Source organism: Lithobates pipiens, unplaced genomic scaffold (assembly GCF_037356315.1).
Source record: "Lithobates pipiens isolate NorthernLeopardFrog02 unplaced genomic scaffold, aLitPip1_a1.2 Scaffold_8, whole genome shotgun sequence".
Taxonomy (NCBI): domain Eukaryota; kingdom Metazoa; phylum Chordata; class Amphibia; order Anura; family Ranidae; genus Lithobates; species Lithobates pipiens.
Window position 1 is genome coordinate 54,342,550 of NW_027507903.1, and position 20,194 is coordinate 54,362,743.

General features: G+C 43.6%; 1 protein-coding gene across 3 annotated transcripts in view; it reads left to right on the top strand.

The window, feature by feature from the left end:
• The window catches only part of IL16 (interleukin 16), a 208,973-nt gene that overhangs the window by 40,883 nt on the left and 147,896 nt on the right, over positions 1 to 20,194 (top strand). For 2 of the 3 annotated variants that reach the window (XM_077472002.1, XM_077472003.1), the window contains exon 2: positions 2,532 to 2,614. The gene's annotated coding sequence lies outside the window, so the exon portion shown is untranslated. Of the gene's footprint in view, positions 1 to 2,531; positions 2,615 to 6,446; positions 6,581 to 20,194 lie in introns of those variants that run through there. The other variant, XM_077472004.1, reaches the window with a different exon arrangement.

Consider the following 20,194-nt stretch of genomic DNA (forward strand, 5'->3'; position numbering starts at 1 on the left):
ATTTTTCTGTTGTCAGTCTACATAACAGTATCATCATAACAGATCCAGTGTCTCATTTTGCATTGGGTTTCCAGAACCTAGATTTTCAGAAATGCATACAAGCTTGCAATCCTTTCGCTATATTTATAAACCAGCGAATGTGATGTTCACCAAACATTACTGCAAGCATGGACGTAGCATAAGGGGTTGCAGGCGTCACAATCGCAACCCTGCCCCTAGCTCTAGGGGGCCCCTGCAGCCTCCCTGTCATATTATCATATCCTCCACAAAATCCAGCTCCGATCTGCCTTAGGGCCCCACAGCCATGCTCTAGTACTGGGCTTCTACTTTGCCTTCCACAGTCCACGACCCTCTGTTCCCATTGGCTGGGGAGAAACTGTGAGCCATTTCCTAAATGAAGAGGAGAACAAGGAGAGAGCAGCCCAGGATGTAGAAGTGTCTGTGCTGTGTGCTGGCAACATGGAATGGTAACCAAGCTCAGCAAGAGGAGGAGAGTGCCGTCCTGTAGCCATGATGGGAATCATGTCACTGGTGAGTTATGGCACTGCTCAGTGTCTCCTAGTCACCATCTGGGATTCTCTGTACTCCCCCACCCGGGGATATCTACTTACCCCACTTCCCTGACAACTTGGTAAAAGATACACATCTCCAGGAGGTGACTTTCCCCCAACACCTGCCAACACTGATAGAGAAACCTTCAGAAATTGCTAAAACAAATCCCTTAACACCTCCCCGGGGGGGCCCTGAAGTACTGCAGGCTTCAGATTTTGTGTCACATGGCTTTGCCCCCCCCAGATCTAAGTTGCCCCCCCAAAGCCCCCTGACCACCCCCTCCACCCTGCATGCTATTACCTGGCTTCTGAGCTCCTTTCGCATTACAGCACTCTATATTGTTCCTCCTCTGGAAATCACATTCCTTTACAACACAGCCAGTTAGCCATGATCTGCACAGGGTGTATCTGCCTACTGCAACTACACTGCTGTTCTGACCAGAGAATTTTACAAGTCAGAAGGGAAACATAAAAGCCAGATACACCCTGTGAAGACTGATAGACTGTGTGTAAAGGAATGTGATTTCAGCCCTGTGTAGTGTGTGGGGGGAGCTGTATACATTGCTAGGATGGGAAAGGAGCTCTGCCAAGTGACCTGCCAGAGGTCCCTGTCCTTTGATTCTCCAGCGGTGATCCCTGTCCTCTGATTCTTCAGGGGTGATCCCTGTCCTCTGATTCTCCAGCGGTAATCCCTGTCCTCTAATTCTCCAGCGGTAATCCCTGTCCTCTGATTCTCCAGTGGTAATCCCTGTCCTCTGATTCTCCAGGGGTGATCCCTGTCCTCTGATTCTCCAGCGGTAATCCCTGTCCTCTGATTCTCCAGCGGTAATCCCTGTCCTCTGATTCTCCAGCGGTAATCCCTGTCCACTGATTCTCCAAGGGTGATCCCTGTCCTCTGATGTAAAGAGGAACTCTGGGAACTCAAAACTCTTAAGCCACTTTGAGTATCTTGGCGTTCGGTTTATGTATCTGTATGCATGTTGGAAGTAGTAGCCAGGTCAAGTATCCAGGTCAACTTTTGCATCAGGCCCACAAGCTTCAAGTTACACCTTCGACTGCAAGTGTATCTTCCTGGTTTATGTGTTTTAAAGTGTTATTAAACCCACAACAGTAAAATCAGTCTGTATATGTGCAGTAAAGCATGCTTGTTATACTCACTGTGGAACCTAAGAAGCTAATCCTCTGCATTGTGTAAAACGGTTGTTTTATCCTGTCCTCTCTGACCCCCCCCCCCCTTCTTTTACTATCCCCAATTCATTTGTTGATAGCACAAAGCCCTAGGAGGTGCTCTGCACATGCTCAGTTTGGTGTGTGTTGCTAGAGAGTTTTTTTTTTGGGAGGGTGCATGTGATCAGCATAGGGCCAATCAGCACTGTCCAGACAGAGGGACAGGCAGCCTCATAGGACAGCCAGAGGAGAATGAAAACTCCTCTTACAAGCTTTAACCAGTGCTCGGCCGGACACAGAAAGTCATAGGACTGCTATATACTGCTGATGAAAAAAGGTATTTTAGTAGTTTATATTTACTAAAATTATTGCATTTCCATGTTCTGTGTACTGTGGGAGACCAGATATAATGCAGGGTCCTGGGTTTAGTACCACTTTAAATTACAGTGATTGAGTCACTTACTGTGAACATTTGGTAAATGTCAGCCTGACTGATTGACAAATATGCCCTTCATGTCTTTCGCTGAATAGATCAGGAGGAGATACAACTCTAACAACTCACACAGCCCTGAAGAGATCTTTAACTAGACAGAGGTATTGAAAAAATCAGATCACATAACCGGAATTCTATAATCAGACCAGCATGTTCTGTAAAAACAATTACATGGAAGCACTTCACCTTAAATGTTTATTTCAAAAATAAAGATTTTCTGCAACTATTGCAAATATGATAGAGCAACCCGTTTACAGTCTTGTAAATAATAATAAAAAGTTAAAAAAACGTGACCCAAGACCATTATCATTTTTTTCCAGGCAAATAATAATGAAGTTGAAACAGGCAATGGGTATCAAAGACTTCACACACATGATTACTTTGCAGTTACGATGATCAAAAGGTGAGTTCATAGTTCCTTGCTGATATAAACAATGTACAGAATGATGTATAGAACAATCTGAATAATATATTTTTAAATATTTTCTGACAATATAAGTTGGGAGACAGGAGTCTACGGGGATAGGAAGTCATAGTACAGAATCTTTATTCTCTTGGGACCACTTTACAGCTGGCAAACTGTTGGTGACTTATCTGGATATAAGGTGACACCAAGACACAGCTCAAATCAAGTCAAATGATAATTAATAAAAAGTAAATGAAGTTTTTATGGCTCCATGCACACTGAAGCTGATAAACTGCAGTTTATTGGCGTTTGGGCGTTTTTTTGTAAAAGCCCATAAACTCCACTCTATGTTAGCCTATGTGTCCATGCACACATGGACGTTTTTCAGCTTTAATGAGCAGTGGAGTTTATGGGCTTTTTTCTGAACGCCAGAAATTCGCGTTCAAAGTGCCGTTTTTCAGCGGCAAAAAACGACAAACGCTCATTAGCGCTCATTAACGCTCATTAACGCTCGTTCATTAGTGTTCGGCATTCTATTTTTCAATGCATTGTGGGATTTTTGGAGTGTCCTCTGTGTATTTTTATAAAAAACGCCCATTAACGCTAACGCTGTAAAACGCTCATTAACGCTAGTATAAAACGCTGTTAAAAGCAGGTTTTTCAACCAGCGTTTTCTGCCAGCAATCTGGCGTCCAGAAATAGCTTTTTTGAGCTTCAGTGTGCATGGAGCCTATATTTGTATTATTGTGCATGATGGGTACAAGTTCACAAGCAGTGAGAACCATCCAGGTTTTGAATAATGTGTAAAGATAAGAGTCATGTGTATTCTTACTTTAATCTTGGAGTGCTTTTTTAGTCTAGATCTGTGGAGTAATCCAGAGTTAAACTTTACCTCTGTGTAGGAGTTTCCTGTAATAAAGACCGGTCACTGCTGCCCTCTTTCCTTGTGCAGAGGGACTGGTTTTGTCTCCGCCCCCTCCTGTCGTTTTCTGCAGGCAGCCTGTAACAGGTGGAGTTTGCTAGGCCCCTCCCACAGCCCTGCTCTCTGCATAAGTTATGTTCAGCACAGTGATGTTTCTACCACTTCTTTAACAAGCTAAAAACTGGATTTGCAAAGGCATTTTGTACATAAACTGGATTTACAGCCAGGGGCGTAACTAGAAATCACAGGGCCCCATAGCAAAATGTTGTATGCCCCCCCCCCCCCCCCCCCCCGAAAAAAAAATGAACTAATGCCATTGAACAACAGATTACCACACCCATGTGGCACAGTACCCAGGCAACAGCTTATATTCATTTCGAACAACAAAGTATGCAGTACACTGTCTGCAGCCCCTGAAGGACAAATATTGCTGACCTCCATGCCTTCTAACCAATTTCTGTTCTGATTAAACCTATGTGTAAATACAAGACAAATAGGGGAGAAATAAGACAGCAATGATGAACAGTGACCCAGTGCCAAAAACAATGTCCTTTCACAGGCGCGCTCGAGCGCTCTGCTCTGCCCACTCTGCTCTCTGCTCCTGCTGTATGCAGCTGCATGTGTCGGGACAGGGCTGGACTCGCTGCACCCGGGGTGCTTAACAGTTACACTGACTGTGTGAGCGCCAAGTGGATGGGCAGCTCGGTGGCTCACCCACCGCGCCGCACACTCACTTGCACGCCGACTTACTGGGCCCCACTTGGCTGCAGGCCCCATAGCGCCCGCGTGGGTCGCTATGGCGGATGTTCCGCCACTGTTTAAAACCTTTCTGGCCATTGATTAATGTATTTAAAATATTGTTTTTGTGCCTGGATTCTGTGCCCTGATCTTCCTTCTCTGTGGTCCCACACCAGTGCTCCAGGCTCCTCCTTTTTGGTGAGTGCCCCCGTGCACAGCCAGTTTCCATGGGGGCACTCCTGAGGGCTCACTCCTGAGCCGACCAGTCTGCACCTATTAACACGGACATAGAAAAAATGGGGAGGTCAGCAAAGTGCTCACTTAGATATAATGCCACATCCAAAAATTTTAAATAAAAGAATGGGTACCCCTAAGTGCACTTTAAAGGCATTGATATCTACACAACAAAAATAGATTAGGAGATATACAAGAGATGTTGCAAAAATATATTATACAAAACACATCATTAAAAACATGGTCACTGAAGACCAAAAAGTGGATAGGAATGTATACAAATCTGTAAAGGAAACACAAAAATGGCAGCGCACGGTCAAATGTGGTCCTTTACCCGATGCGTTTCAATTACATTCTTACCTTAGGGGTGTTCTTCTAGAAAACACAACTGTGCATCTATAGTATACATTATGAGTACATGCATATGAATCCATAAACATATATTAAATTTATATATAATGGATGCACTTACATGTGCTGAAATGGTGTCACAGATGAAAAATTCTAAAGTAAAAACATTCCAAAACTTCTTTTTTTCTTTTTACTTTGGAACGTTTCATCTGTGACACCATTTCAGCACATGTAAGTGCATCCATTATATATAAATTGAATATATGTTTATGGATTCATGTACTCATACTGTATAGTTTCAAACAATACTATAGATGCACAGTTGTAAGTTCTTGAAGAACACCCCTGAGGAAAGAATGTAATTGAAGCGTGTCAGGTGAAGGACCACATTTGATCTTGCGCTGCCATTTTGGTGTTTTAATTACATATTTGTATAAATTCCTATCCACTATTTAGTCTTCAATGACCATGTTTTTAACCGCTTGCCGACCAGTCGCTGTCATTATACTGTGGCAGGTTGGCACAATCCCGTGTATCTTTGTAGCTATATGCACAGCAGCGGTGCCGCGATCGCGAGCACGAATGGCAGAACAGGGACGAGTGTGTGTAAACACACACTTCCCTGTTCTGTTCTGAGAGAAGTGACAGATCGTGTGTTCCTATTAACTAGGAACCATGATACGTCACTTCCTCTAGTCAGTCCCCTCCCCCTTCAGTTAGAAACACACACTAGGGAACACATTTAACCCCTTGATCGCCCTCCAGTCTTAACCCCTTCCCTGTCTGTGACATTTTTACAGTAATCAGTGCTTTTTTTATAGCACTGATCGCTGTATCCAATGGCAATGGTCCCAAAAATGTGTTAAAAGTGTCCGATGTGTCCGTCATAATGTCACAGTCCCGATAAAAATTGCAGATCGCCGCCATTACTAGTAAAAAAACTAAATAATAAAAATGCCATAAAACTATCCCCTATTTTGTAGACGCTATAACCTTTGCACTAACCAATGAATAAACGCTTATTGCGATTTTTTTTTTTAACCAAAAATATGTAGAGGAATACATATTGGCCTAAACTGAGAAAAAATTCTCTCTTCTTTTAAAAAAGCAAATTTTTTCTCAGTTTAGGCCAATATGTATTCCTCTACATATCGGCCTAAACTGAGCAAAAAAAATCTCTTTTTTAAAAGAAAATTTGGCATATTTATTATAGCAAAAAGTACAAAATATTGTGTTTTTTTCAAAATTTTCACAGTTTTTTGTTTATAGCGCAAAAAATAAAAACCACAGAGGCGATCAAATACCACCAAAAGAAAGCTCTATTTGTGGGGAAAAAAAGCACATCAATTTTGTTTGGGTATAGACCGCGCAATTGTCAGTTGAAAGTGACGCAGTGCCGAATTGCAAAAAAATGGCCAAGTCATTCAGCCGCCAAATCTTCCAGCGCTGAAGTGGTTGATGTTGTGTTTTGTATAATAAATATATTTTTGCAACATCTCTTGTATATCTTCTAATCTATTTTTGTTGTGTAGATATCAATGCCTTTATAGTCCACTTAGGGGTACCCATTCTTTTATTAACACAAACAGGGAAACTCACTCTCTCGTCGCAGCCTTTAATTGACAACAGCGTGAGCTGATCCAATAAGGAGGAGACAGTGGCTGGGAGGCTTCTGCAGCACGGAAGGTTTTCTACCCTAATATATAGAATGCATTAAGGTAAAAATACTTTTTTTTTAGTTTGGAACTATTTTATTGAAACAGACTATCTGGAAGTGTAACTTTCCACTGCCATGCATGGGCGTCCACAGGTAGGGGCAAGGGGGGTCAAGTGCCCCCCCCTGGAATCAGGGATGAGATCTTAAATTCAACACAGTTCCATCCCTATCGGGGTGCAGGCAGCCCACACCCATGTGCAACCTGCCAGTGGGGTGACACCAAGCCCCCCTATCAGTGTAGCGTGACTGCAGGCTCTTTTCCGTGCTCAGTCCAGTAGAGAACTCGGCAGCGGTGCTATCAGGTTTACCCCGGTCACCCCCTCCTTTCTCCTGTCAGGGAGAAGAGACGACGGCTCTCACCAGGTTCCTCGCCCAGCTTCCTGCCCGCTCTGTTCCTTCCCTATTGGCCATAACTGTTCCTGCCCGCACTGTTCCTTCCCTATTGGCCATAACTGAGGGACAATCAAAAGAGACTAGGAGAGGAGAGAATCATAGGACATGTAGTCCCAAAGATTGGTGGCCCCATTTTCCACAGGGAGGAGGATACAGCTTGATCGAGAGATTGAGAGACTGTAGCCTGAGAAAAAAGCTGAGGGAGAGGGTGCTACAGGAAAAAGAACAAGGATTGTGCTGGGCAGAAGCCAGAGAGAGAGAGCCACGCTGCCCAGCGCCACCAGAGAGAGAACTACACTGCCCCATGCCACCAGAGCGAAACATGCTGTCCAGCACCACCAGAGAGAGCCATGCTACCCAGCACCACCAGAGAGAGAGAAAGACTGAGTCACTGCCAGGGTACATACATGCTACACTACTGACCAGAGTCGCCCCCGTGGCGCGTGAGCGATCTTCCAGCCGGATGGATCACTGGTGTTGTTTCGCTGGGTCTGGTAAGAGGGCCTGTTGGCCATTATCCATTACCTATCCTAGGGATTGTACTAAGTCTGCAGTCTCTGACCATGATAATCTGATAATGACATTGTCGAAAAGGGGCGGCGCATGGGTGACCCTAAAATTATGCCCCCCCTTGAAAAAAGTTCTGCGGACGCCCATGCTGCCGTGTAATACAAAGCAATCGCTGGCTGTACAAGTGATCGTGTCTTTTTAAACAGTGCTACAGAGTTCTCTGGGCAGCATTTTACTAGCAGTTTACACACATTGTCTGTAATTAATACAAACTAATACAAATAAAACTAGATAAATGCTAGAGTATTTATTTAACCATGTGGCGCAATTTAGTAATCCCATTGCAGCTAAACATATGAAGAATTAAAATAAAAAATAAAATAATTAGCAACAGATTGCTTTTTAAAACATTAATAAATGTGACAAATAAAGTTATAGATGGCTGATTTACTGCAGCAAGAGATCACCTTACATATGTATTATATTTTGGCTCCAGTATGCGCTGGAACTGGAATCAGATCAGAGGCAAGAATCAAAACTAATGAAAGTAATAAAAGATTCCTATGATGTGAGCCCCAATCGAGTTTGTTTATACTGAAAATCAGGAATATGTTAGAAAAATATGTCTGCATCACATGCTTTTTCATTGACAATATCTCCAGTTCTCCATACAGAAAATAATAAATAACAAAGGTATGGGCCTGCAATAGGATTCGGGTGTGTTGGCAAGACAAAGTTGCAGAGCTGCCCATTTCCCCCAGGGCTGCTGTATCTCATAAAAATACTAAGAACATGTAATCTAAAATGTACTTGCATTTTTTATCCTGAATTTGTGATAAAGTTCTTGATTTATTATTATTATTATTTCTTCAGGTAATATACAAAGCAAATTTAAAAACATAAATAAACATTTATAAAAATGCATGAAATCGGAACCTACCATAACCATACCTGGGCACCACAAAATGAAAACGCTATTTAATTCAGTTTTAATATCCAAAGCAAACTCACCCATCCATTTGACCATTCTTAGTTTTGTTGAGAAATCACTTAAACTTAAAATACCCCTCTAGCATTTCTTCAGCCATCCTGAGTAAGTGCAGATGATTCATGTAGCATTCGTATTTATCAGTATATAACACGTACCTTCATTTTAGGAGGGAAGTTTCAGGAAAAAAAAATTAAATACAGGCATACCCCACTTTTAAGTATGGGGTAATTTACTAAAGTAATGGGGTTTATTTACTAAAGCTAGAACGTGCAAAATCAGGCTCACTTCTGCATAGAAACCAATGAGCTACTAACCCCAGCTTGTTCAATTAAACTTTGGTAATTAAACATGGAAGCTCATTGGTTTCAATTCAGAAGTGAGCCTGATTTTGCACTTTCTAGCTTTAGTAAATAAACCCCATTATGTACTTAAAAGTGGGATATGCCTGTAAAGAACTTTGAAGCAAAATAAGGGTTAGTGCCCATCAATGCAGCCTCGTCACCATTGCCGATCTGCAGCCTGATCAATGCCCATCTACAGCCTCACAATTGCCCATCAATGCAGCCTGATCAATGCCCATCTACAGCCTCCCAATTGCCCATCAATGCAGCCTGATCAGTGCCTATCTACAGCCTCACAATTGCCCATCAATGCAGCCTGATCAATGCCCATCTACAGCCTCACAATTGCCCATCAATGCAGCCTGATCAATGCCCATCTACAGCCTCGTAATTGCCCATCAATGCAACCTGATCAATGCCCATCTACAGCCTCACAATTGCCCATCATTGCCCATCTGCAGCCTCACCACTGCCATCAATGCAGCCTGATCGATGCCCATATGCAGCCTCACCATTGACATGACTGTAGCCTGATCAATACACATCTTCAGCCTTCCCTCAGATTACTGCTGCATCGAAGGGGATAGGGAGGGGAGGGGGATGAGCGTCGTCGGATTACATACAGCGAGAATCTCCTGTTTAATCGGCAGCTTCTTTAATACAAAATCCCGCCTCCTGGACTGGCTTCTATGATAGGCAGAACAACTGGTCCAATGCCGACCCAGGAGATGGGACTTCCTATTACAGAGGCCACTGAGTAAACAGGAGATTCTCGCTGTATGTAATCTGACGGCGCTCATCACCCCCCCCCCCCCCCCTCCCGGTTCCCTCCTAGGCAGCCCAAATTGCAGTATCAGCGTATAACATGCTCACACTATTTGCACCCGATTTTCAGGGTGAAAACGTGCGTGTTATATGCCAATAAATACAGTACTTCTTGGTATTCATCTGTGCTTAGCTCAGGCATGCAAGCAGGAAGGTGTGCTTAACTGAGAAAGCCTCTCCTCCACTCCTCCAGATAATGAAAAAAAGTTCTTACAAAGATTCCTAACATAGGACATCATTTTGACCTAGGCTAAAAACCAGGAAGAAACTGAAGAAATGTAAAACAAGAATGTAACCCTTTTGCTGCCAGGTTTGTACATTGTACATACCGGACAGCAAGAGGTTTAATCCCAGTGGCTGCAAATTGTATGTAAATCTGTCAAGCCATCAGATACTTACACCCCCCTCCCCGGTAATGGTCGCCTCCCCCCACGCACGCCCCACGCCATGTATCCCGGGCTCCACTTGCCCATCTGCAGGCCGGGATTGTATAGCAGGTGCTGCTAGTTGGGGGAGAGGGAACTGAGTGATTATGCAACCGCTCTCCTCCCCTTCTTGTTACAGACCCGGAAGCGTCTAATGCAATGCGATCTGTAAGTCATTAGGAACTTGGTTCCCCTTTGATTTCCTGCAGTCACCAGGGGGATAGCTGTCCGGTTGGATGATGGCGCCCTACATGACCTTGGAGACCATCTTGGGTAAGCTCATGAGTTTGGCCCCCTTTGTGCATGTGGCTAGCGTAGCGACAGGTTTTCTGTCTGGCAGGGACAGCAATTAGTAGCAGGGAGCGGTTGCAGAGGAGTAGGGAAAGTGAAGGGTCTATGCTATCTTCACTTAGGAAGCCTCCCATTTGGGTGTGGAGCGGTTAAGCTGCATTCCCGCTCCTTGTTGCAGAAGCTGTCGGCATCATCTCAGGATATGCTCTTCTACTACAGTTTCGTAGGTGGCTCCGGTCGGCTGTGCCTACCCACCAGGCCTAGCCATGCATTGTTGGGGCTTTCTTAATACATTGTTCTCTTTCATCTCAGCCTCCGTGGGATCTATGCTCGCTGACACATCACACTGCACCCTCTCCACAAGAAAAGCTGACACACACATCAACAATATTAACTGAAAGGCTCACAAATACAAAGAAGGAGTTAGAGATGCAGAATATTTGGACACAACAGAAGATTCAAATGAAGTAGAGGAATTTGGGCAACATTAAAGGATGTTTTAGGTTATTATTACACAGGCTAAAACAAAATTTCGAAAAGAATATCAGTGACCAACAGAAAGAGACTCTGTGTTGGGCAAGTACATCAAGAGAAGCTGTAATAAAGAAATCAATGGAATAAACATTTTTGTGATCTGGAACAAAGAGGCCATCAAAAAAGATATAGTAAAAGCTGTATAAATCAAATATAAAGGACAATTTAAGGGAATTATTAAGGGAAATCTTTATTGAGAAAAAATGCTATGTTTCCTTAACCACGTCCCATCTGGGCCGGTTCTAGCACTTCGCTCCTACATGTACAGTGCCTTGAAAAAGTATTCATACCCCTTGACATTTTCCACATTTTGCCATGTTACAACCAAAAAACGTGAATGTATTTTATTGGGATTTTATGTGATAGACCAAAACAAAGTGGCACATAATTGTGAAGTGGAAGGAAAATGATAAATGGTTTTCAATTTTTTTTACAAATAAATATGTGAAAAGTATGGCGTGCATTTGTATTCAGCCCAGTCTTTTTGGATATGTCTCTACCAGCTTTGCACATCTAAAGAGTGACATTTTTGCCCATTCTTCTTTCCAAAATAGCTCAAGCTCAGTCAGATGGAGAGCGTCTGTGAACAGCAATTTTCTTGCTGTCTTGCCACGAATTCTCAATTGGATCTAGGTCTGGACTTTGACTGGGCCGTTCTAACACATGAATATGCTTTGATCTCTTGCAGACTTTAATGCCCTGTACACACTGTCGGATTTTCCGACGGAAAGTGTTCGTTGGGAGCTTTTTGTCAGAAATTCCAACCGTGTGTAGGCTCCATCGGACATTTTCCATCGGAATTTCCGTCGCACAAAATTTGAGATCTGGTTCTCAAATTTTCAGAAAACAAAATCCATTGTCGGAAATTACGATCGTGTGTACACAATTCTGACACACAAAGCTCCATGCATGCCCAGAATCAAGCAGAAGAGCAGCACTGGCTATTTAACTTCATTTTTCTCGGCTTATCATATGCGTTGTACGTAACCGTGTTCTTGACATTCGCAATTTCCGACCAACTTTTTGTGACTGTGTGTATGCAAGACGGCTCACCGACCGTACAGGTGAGCTAGGAGAAGCACGTCCCCTCCCGCCGCCTGGAAGAATTATCAAATTGCTGAACTGCCACTTTGATTGTTCTTACGGTGCACAGAATCGCCTGTGAAAAAAAATTATATATGGAAGATGCCTGTAGCAGCGGACATTATCCAGATATCCCCACTCAACGTCTATGACAACATATGACCTACCTTGGGCAGGAAGTGTTTAAACATAAGATGGGGCAACAAATTCCTTTTGAAATTCAGTAAAGATTAGACTGGTGAACCCTATGAGGGTGTTGTGGCTGCAATGGAATAAGAAAAAAGTAAAATGAGAGAAGAAATTATGAACAAAAATAAAGCTCAAAAGGATTATTGAGCACGATAAATTCTCAGCATAAATGTTGAACAGCAAAGAGAATTACTATTGCTGGTTTAGGCAACAGAACACATTTACAAAAGACCATGATGTTTCTATCATAATTAAAGTTATTTAGGAGAGACATTGGATAATGTCCTCGCCACTATGGCATCTAACATCTCATTGTTACACGCAGAATTTACTAAAGAGCTTTGAAAACTAAGCTTTGAAGACAGGTAGAACAACTGCTAATATGGTATGAGGTGGGGGGTTTACAGATGTTTGAGTAATGCAGAACATCAGGGAATATATCAGGGCACAAAATAAAAGCCTATTCATGTTTCTTAAACATGTAGAAGGCCTTTGATTCAGAACCAAGGAAAGAGCAGTGGAAGGTTCTCAAGGGGAATCGTTCAGAGGTTAATTGCAGGTATCCAAAACTTCTGTAAAGTATGTGATAACTGTGTGAGGACATTAAACACCCAGTCCACATAATTCCAAGCAATAGCTTTTATAAGGCATGGAGACTATTACTGTTAAGACTCATAGCACTGATGGATGTCTCTTATCCAAAGCTGTGAGACCATACAAAACCATGTCAACATAAACCAATTATTCATTTTCTTTTGGGTCCCAAGGAAGAAACTTAGCAAAATTGGGCAAAGATACTGGCACATTTGAGCAGTGTTTTAATGCTTTTATATTTATAGAGCCTTTCTTAACCTTTTTATCTAAAAGGAACCCTTAAAGTAATTTTAAGGTCTTGAGGGACCATCCATTCCCTAGTTTGAGCACTGGACCGCCAAAGAAGATGTAGCTGGAGCGATGTCTACTTCTGTTAGTGCTTCTATGGACTATGTTTAGTAAAGGCTCCTACAGCAGCACGGAATCCCCCTTCAGGATCCGTTCACACAGGGGCAACTCAGATCCAACTTCAGGTCGCCCCTAGTCGCCTCAGGTCGGACAACATTTAAAAATCGATGTAAGTGAATGAGAGCCGTCTTAATGCACACTACTGAAGTCGCTCCGACTTCAGAAAAGGTTCCTGTACTACTTCAATCCAAATTGTAGGCGACAGGTACCCATTGATTTCAATGGAGGTCGCCTCCAAGTCGGATCTCCGTCTATACGGAGGCGACTCTGACAGAATTATCAGCTCTCAAGAGGGAACTCCACGCCAAATTTATGAAAAAAAAATTGGTGTGGGTTCCCCCTCCGAGAGCATACCAGGCCCTTAGGTCTGGTATGGATTTTAAGGGGAACCCCCTACGCCGAAAAAACGGCGTGGGGTCCCCCCCAGATCCATACCAGACCCTTATCCGAGCACGCTACACGGCCGGCCAGGAAAGGGGGTGGGGACAAGCGAGCGCCCCCCTCCTGAGCGTGCCAGGCCACGCGCCCTCAACATGGGGGGTGAAATGGCCGCTCAATTAACAGGAATGAAGGAGGAATTGGTAATGGTCCGCCAAGATATTCAAAAAGTAGTGGAGAGAACTACTGCTTTGGAAACAAGGATAAGCCAGTTGGAAGACGACGTTTATCCAATACAATTAGAGATTAAGAGTATGGGAAAGCGACTGGGCAGCTATGCCCTTAAAATGGATGAAATAGAAAATAGGTCCCGACGAGATAATATCAGGATGATGGGGTTACCTAAGAAAAATTGAAGGCCCTGATCCCATAAAATTCCTGGAAGACTGGTTTATTGAACTTTTTGGTAGGGAAAGCTTCTCACCCTTTTTTTTGCTAGAACGGGCCCATCGGGTTCCCTTTAGAGCTCCGCCTCCAGGAGGCCGTCCTAGACCTATGCTGCTGAAATTCTTTAATTACAAAGACAAGGTGACATTGATGCGTAAAGCGAGAGAGATGGGGGACATCTCTTATAAAGGCACGAAGATCACACTTTATCCAGATTATTCTCCTGAACTGCAGAGACGCAGGGCGGAATTCCGTGGAATTAAATCTACATTACAGATGTATAGAGTACCATATGCACTTTTATACCCAGCGAGACTGCGGGTGATGACGCCGAATGGGACTCAGATATTTGACTCCCCAACTGGGGCATCACTATGGTTGGAAGCTAATAAGGAGACCCTGCAGAGAAACCAGGGGGAAAGAGAGGGAAATCAGCGAGAGGGGGTGGGAGGGGGAGAGTGGGAGGGGAGAAGGGAGAGAGAATAGGGGAAGAGGGGCAAAAATGTATATAAGAAAAAGGGGAGGGGAACAGTGGTTTGATTAAAAATAATGGGAAGTGGGAGGTAAATTTGAGGAACGTTGGAAGGGAGACAGTGGGGGCGGTATATGGGTGATTGGGAAAAAAAGAAGGTGTATGGAGGGTAAGGTCACGTATAATCCCCCTAGGGAGCACCTAGGTAGGTGGTGGAAGGGGAGGGTGGTAGGGGTGAGACGGGATGGGGGAGGGGGATGTGGGGGGGAGGTGGGAAGGGTAAAATGTTTGTAAAATATCATGAGAAGGTAAAAAATGAATACTGCACGATACATGATCAGAAGAAGGAGATAAACACTAGTTTGCACGTTGATAAATATATACACCCAAGGGTTAAAGTTAATTTACAAGTAAATAGAGCACTGAATTATCAAAAGGAGGAGAAATGTATACGGGTGCACTTGGATTATGGTGATATTTGCAGGATTTTTTTTTTCTCTGTTGTTATGTGTATTTGCTTTGTTTGCCCGCTCCGCTCTCTTCTCCTTGGGCCAGTTTTCTCCCTTTTGTTTTTTTCTTTTTTCTCCGATAGATGATACAGGTTAAAACACTTAATATTGGGTCATGGAATGTGAGGGGCCTGGGTAGTACGATTAAGAAAGCGGCTGTTTTTTCTATGTTAGAGAGGTTCAATGTGGGACTGGCCTGCTTGCAGGAGACACACTTGACAAAGTTGTCTATATCGCAAATAAAAAATAGGAAATTTCAACAGCAGTATCACTCAGTATATACTTCTTATTCAAGAGGAGTGAGTGTGATAATAAAAGACGGAGTGAGCTTCTCCTGCAGGCAGGCCAGTATTGATGAAATGGGCCATTATATTTTCCTATATGGCGTATTGGAGGGTAGATGTTGTATTTTGGCAAATATATATATCCCCCCAACGTTTAAAATGGAGGTTATGTATAGATTAATGGAATTTATCGGGGACAAGGAAGATATTCCAATTATAGCGCTGGGTGACTTTAACGAAGTCCTTGATGAAGAGATTGATAGGTTTCCCCCCAGGATGCGAACCAGGAATACGGGAGTAACCAGGTTGAGTTGTTTTTTGAAGGAAATGGGATTAATGGATGTATGGAGAGAGAGAAACCTGAGAGTCAAACAATACTCCTGTTTTTCAGGATCGTATCTTACCCTCTCTAGAATAGACCTGGTCTTAGGAAAGGCAGAATCAGTACAAAATATAAGGAACATAGCATATATGCCCAGAGGAGTTTCTGACCATTCACTGTTGGTGGTGACCTTAAACACCGGGGAAAATAGCACACAAGGAGGATGGAAAATCAGCCCATTCTGGCTTGAATTAATAAAAGACGTAGAGGAGATCTCGTCAAAAATTCAAGAGTTTATAGGGTTTAATACGGGTACTGCTCCAATTAGCGTAACATGGGATGCCCTAAAGGCTTTTCTTAGGGGCATCCTGATCCAGCAGGTAGCAAGAGTCAAGCGAAAAGCAAGGGTCTGGGAGGAATGTATCAGGAAGGAACTGATCAAGGCTGAAAATAACTATGTAAAAGACCCAACCCCAGAAAATCTAAAAATATGGCTAACTAAACAACAAGGGTATAAGATAGCAGTTACAAAAAAGGAAGAGAGTAAGCGTATGTGTCAGAGGCAGCGTTATTTTGGGGAGGGGGTGGGTAGAATGTTGGCCAAGCTGGTGAAAACAAACTCACCGCCGTCAGTTGTTACTAGAATTAGAACTAGGATGGGGGCACTGTCCTTAAGTGGTGAAGACATAGTAGAAACCTTTAGAGCTTATTATCAAGAACTGTATCAATCACAAGGGATGCGGGAGAAAAGGGAGATGGATGGTTTCTTGGAGGGAGTGGAGTTGGTGACCCTTACCCAAGAGGAGAGGGAAGTGTTAGACACCCCGATAACCCTCAGTAAACTACAACAAGCAGCGTCCGGGATGGCTAGTCAAAAGGCCCCAGGACCTGACGAGTTACCGGGCGAGATATATAGATACTATGGAGAGACGCTGCTCCCAGAATTGTATAAGACATTAAGCCGATTTCGCTATTGAATTCGGACGTTAAAATACTAGCCAAGGTTCTATCAAATAGACTGAATCAATTTATTACTAAATTGGTTCATCCAGATCAAACGGGATTCATTCAGGGAAGAACTACCGGTATGAATATCAGAAGGGCCTTCTTGAATATGCAGACTCCGTCAGAGAACATAGGGGCAAGAGCTATAATGTCATTGGATGTAACTAAGACATTCGACAGCATAGAGTGGGAGTATTTATGGTGTGTACTGGAGAAAATAGGATTCGGACCCTCCTTTGTAGGATGGATCAAAATGATGTATTACGCCCCTAGTGCAAGGGTAAGGGTTAATAACAAGCTTTCCGAATAGATCGAAAAGAGCAGGGGGACAAGGCAAGGCTGCCCATTGTCTCCTTTGCTCTTTGCGCTTGTTTTGGAGCCATTGGCAATAGCTGTTAGGTCGGACCCGGGGATAACAGGGTTTCAAATAAAGGGAGAGAGACAGGAAAAGATCGCTCTATATGCGGACGATGTCCTCCTTTTTTTGGGGGATCCCGATCAATCCCTGGGGCAGGCAGTTAAATTAGTAGAAGGTTTCGGAAGGTTTACGGGGCTTGTTATAAACTGGGGGAAATCAGAACTGCTCCAAGTTGATCCCCTAGTTGATGTGACTGCGCCAGGAGCTCCCCAGGTAAAGGTGGTGGAAGCTATGAAATATTTAGGTATATACTTGACAGTAAATCCCGATCAGTATATTAATAAAAACGTATTGCCTCTATTAAATAAATTTAAACAAAAGTGTGACGTCTAGAGCCGGCTTCCTTTATCGGTGGCGGGTCGGTGTAGCCTGATTAAGATGATATGGCTGCCTCAACTGCTGTACATTTTGCACAACGCTCCAGTATGGATATGTAAAAAATGGTTTAAGAAACTGGAAACCCTCTTTCGGGAACTTATCTGGAAGAAGGGCACAGCTAGGATCCGGCTCCAGACGCTACAGCTTCCAATAGATAGAGGGGGCCTAGCGGTGCCGCAGCCTAGGAATTATTATCTGGCAGCGCAGCTGCAGCACCTGGCAGGTTGTGACTTGGAATCTGGAAGTAATTTAGTAAAAGGGATTATGATGATAGGCGCCCCTCACAAAACAGTGGCTGAGGTATTAGAGGCTGATTCCTTTCGGCATAAAAATTCCGTAACTCTTATGATGGGTAAAGTGTGGAAAACAGTAAAAACATTAATGGGGTATACGGGTTTGTCAGAATCTACGCCGCTATGGGATAATAAAAATCTCTCGGAACTAATCTCAATAGGAAAGATTAAAAATTGGGAAAGCCAGGGTATAACGAGGCTGATCCAACTCTATGACGGCAATACCCTAAGGTCATTTTCGGACCTAAAGGAGGAATATAACTTACCACAACAATCCTTTTTTAGATACCTTCAGCTGAGACACGCGCTGGCAGCCCAGTTTGGGGCACACATGCCAGTGTGGGAGAAAATACTTCTACTTCAGGAGTTACCTACAATGGATAAGGCCAGCGGGTGTATATCGGCAATATATAAACAATTATGTTTAAATGTCAACCAGGAAGGGGACCACTCGAAACAGAAGAGGAAATGGGAAGAGGATTTGGGGGAAATATCAGATGTAAGGCCGCGTACACACGGGCGGACTGTTCGCCCAACTTTGTCCGCTGAACAGTGTTTCAGCGGACAGTCTGCTCGTGTGTGGGCTTCAGCGGACAGTTTCAGCGGACAGTCTGACAAACAAAGTTTTTCGGAATTTCCGTAAGACAGTCCGCTGAAACTTGGTTTTGTCCGTCCAAACTTGGTTTCAGCGGACAGTCCGCCCGTGTGTAGGCAAGTTGGACGGACTAAGTATCGCGCATACTCAGAAAGGGTTTACACGGCCGAAGGTTGCATTGCAGTGTATAGGACGTCGTTTTTCTAGTCCCGTCGTACGTGCTGTACACGTCATCACGCTCGTTTTCAGCGGACTGTTCGTTCATCGTGTGTGGTCAAGTCCGTTCATGCAAATTTTGAGCGGACTGTTTGTCGGATTGTTTGACGAACAAAGTTGGGCGAACAGTCCGCCCGTGTGTACGCGGCCTAAGACAAGTATTTGGCGCAAATCAAAGATATTTGGTTCCCACTAGAAAAAAAGTCTATAAAATTACATATAGTAGTGAGTGCAGGAAATGCACTACTTTGTCAAGTCCAAAAAAGGAAAAATAAAATGTTCTTTAGTTCGTGAGGAGAGGGGGGGAGGAGAGGAATGGAGAGGGGGGATGGATCCGCATGCAGGGCTGCCACCTTAAAAGAGCTGAAACTTAAGCTCCTGGATTGCTGCAGATAAAGGAGAAAAAAGAGAGAGAGGGGCGCCTCTGGGTGCAGATTTTTCAAAAGGTTTTATTTTCAGTGGAAATATCAGATGAGCAGTGGAGGAGAATAATGGAATTAGGGCCAATGACATCAGTCTCCCCCTCACAAAAAATCTCACATCTGATGCTGGTGCAAAGGGCTTACTATACCCCTAAGAGACCATATCAGTTCGGTAGGAGAGATGATGATAGATGCCCCAGGTGCCAAAGACAGGGAGATCTTGTGCACATGGTGTGGCGTTGTCCGAAACTGTTTCGATACTGGCGGGGAGTGGTGGAAACTATAAATAAAGTTTTTGAGGTAAAATTAGAAATGGACCTGATAATCTGCGTGCTGGGATACAGGGAGGCGCGGGGAGAACAAAAATGCACTACGGTGGCAGTTGTGCGCTGCCTGTTCCAAGCACGTAGAATAATAGCACAATGATGGCAGGTGGAGAGGGCCCCATTGGTGAGTGAATGGATCCAAGACATCTGTGAACTAATTTGGAAGGAGAAGACAATATATGTAAAAAGTGGGAATTTGAGAGAGTTTGAAAAAATATGGAGATATTAGATTAGAAACGCGTCGGAGAATTAAGATCAAAATTAAGAAAGGGGATGTAGACTCTAATTTATGCTATGAGTAAACCTCCCAAAAAGTAATATAAAGATGAGGTAATAAAGGTGAAGGTAGTGAGAAGGAGGGAGGGGAAGGAAAAAAGGGGGGTAGGGAGTCGAAGAAGAAGGGGAGGAGAGGAGAGGAAGGGGAAAGAATAAGGAAGGAAAAAGAGAAGATTGCAGTAGTTTAGTAATGTTAAAGGGAAAGGGAGAGGAGGGATGGGTTAATGATAAAAAGGATGATAATTTATAGAAGATAAGGATAATAGTAAATTGCATGAGGAATTATTTTTGTAATTGTGACATATTATTGTCGTTTTAAAGTGTTATGTACACTAAGACGTAAGGGGAAAAAAAAAAAAAAAAAGAAAAAATGGAATAAAGATTATTAAATGTAAAATTATAATGCTACAATGATGTGAAGACGAGGAAGTTGTAAATGAACGTAAAGTTGATTGGGGCCTCGTGAAAAACTCGCTGACGTAGCAATAAACAAAAAAAAAAACATGGGGGGGTGCCTTGGGGAAGGGGGGCCGCGCGGCCCCCCCACCCCAAAGCACCTTGTCCCCATGTTGATGAGGACAAGGGCCTCTTCCCGACAACCCTGGCCGTTGGTTGTCGGGGTCTGCGGGCGGGGGGCTTATCGGAATCCAGGAGCCCCCTTTAATAAGGGGGCCCCCGGATCCCGGCCCC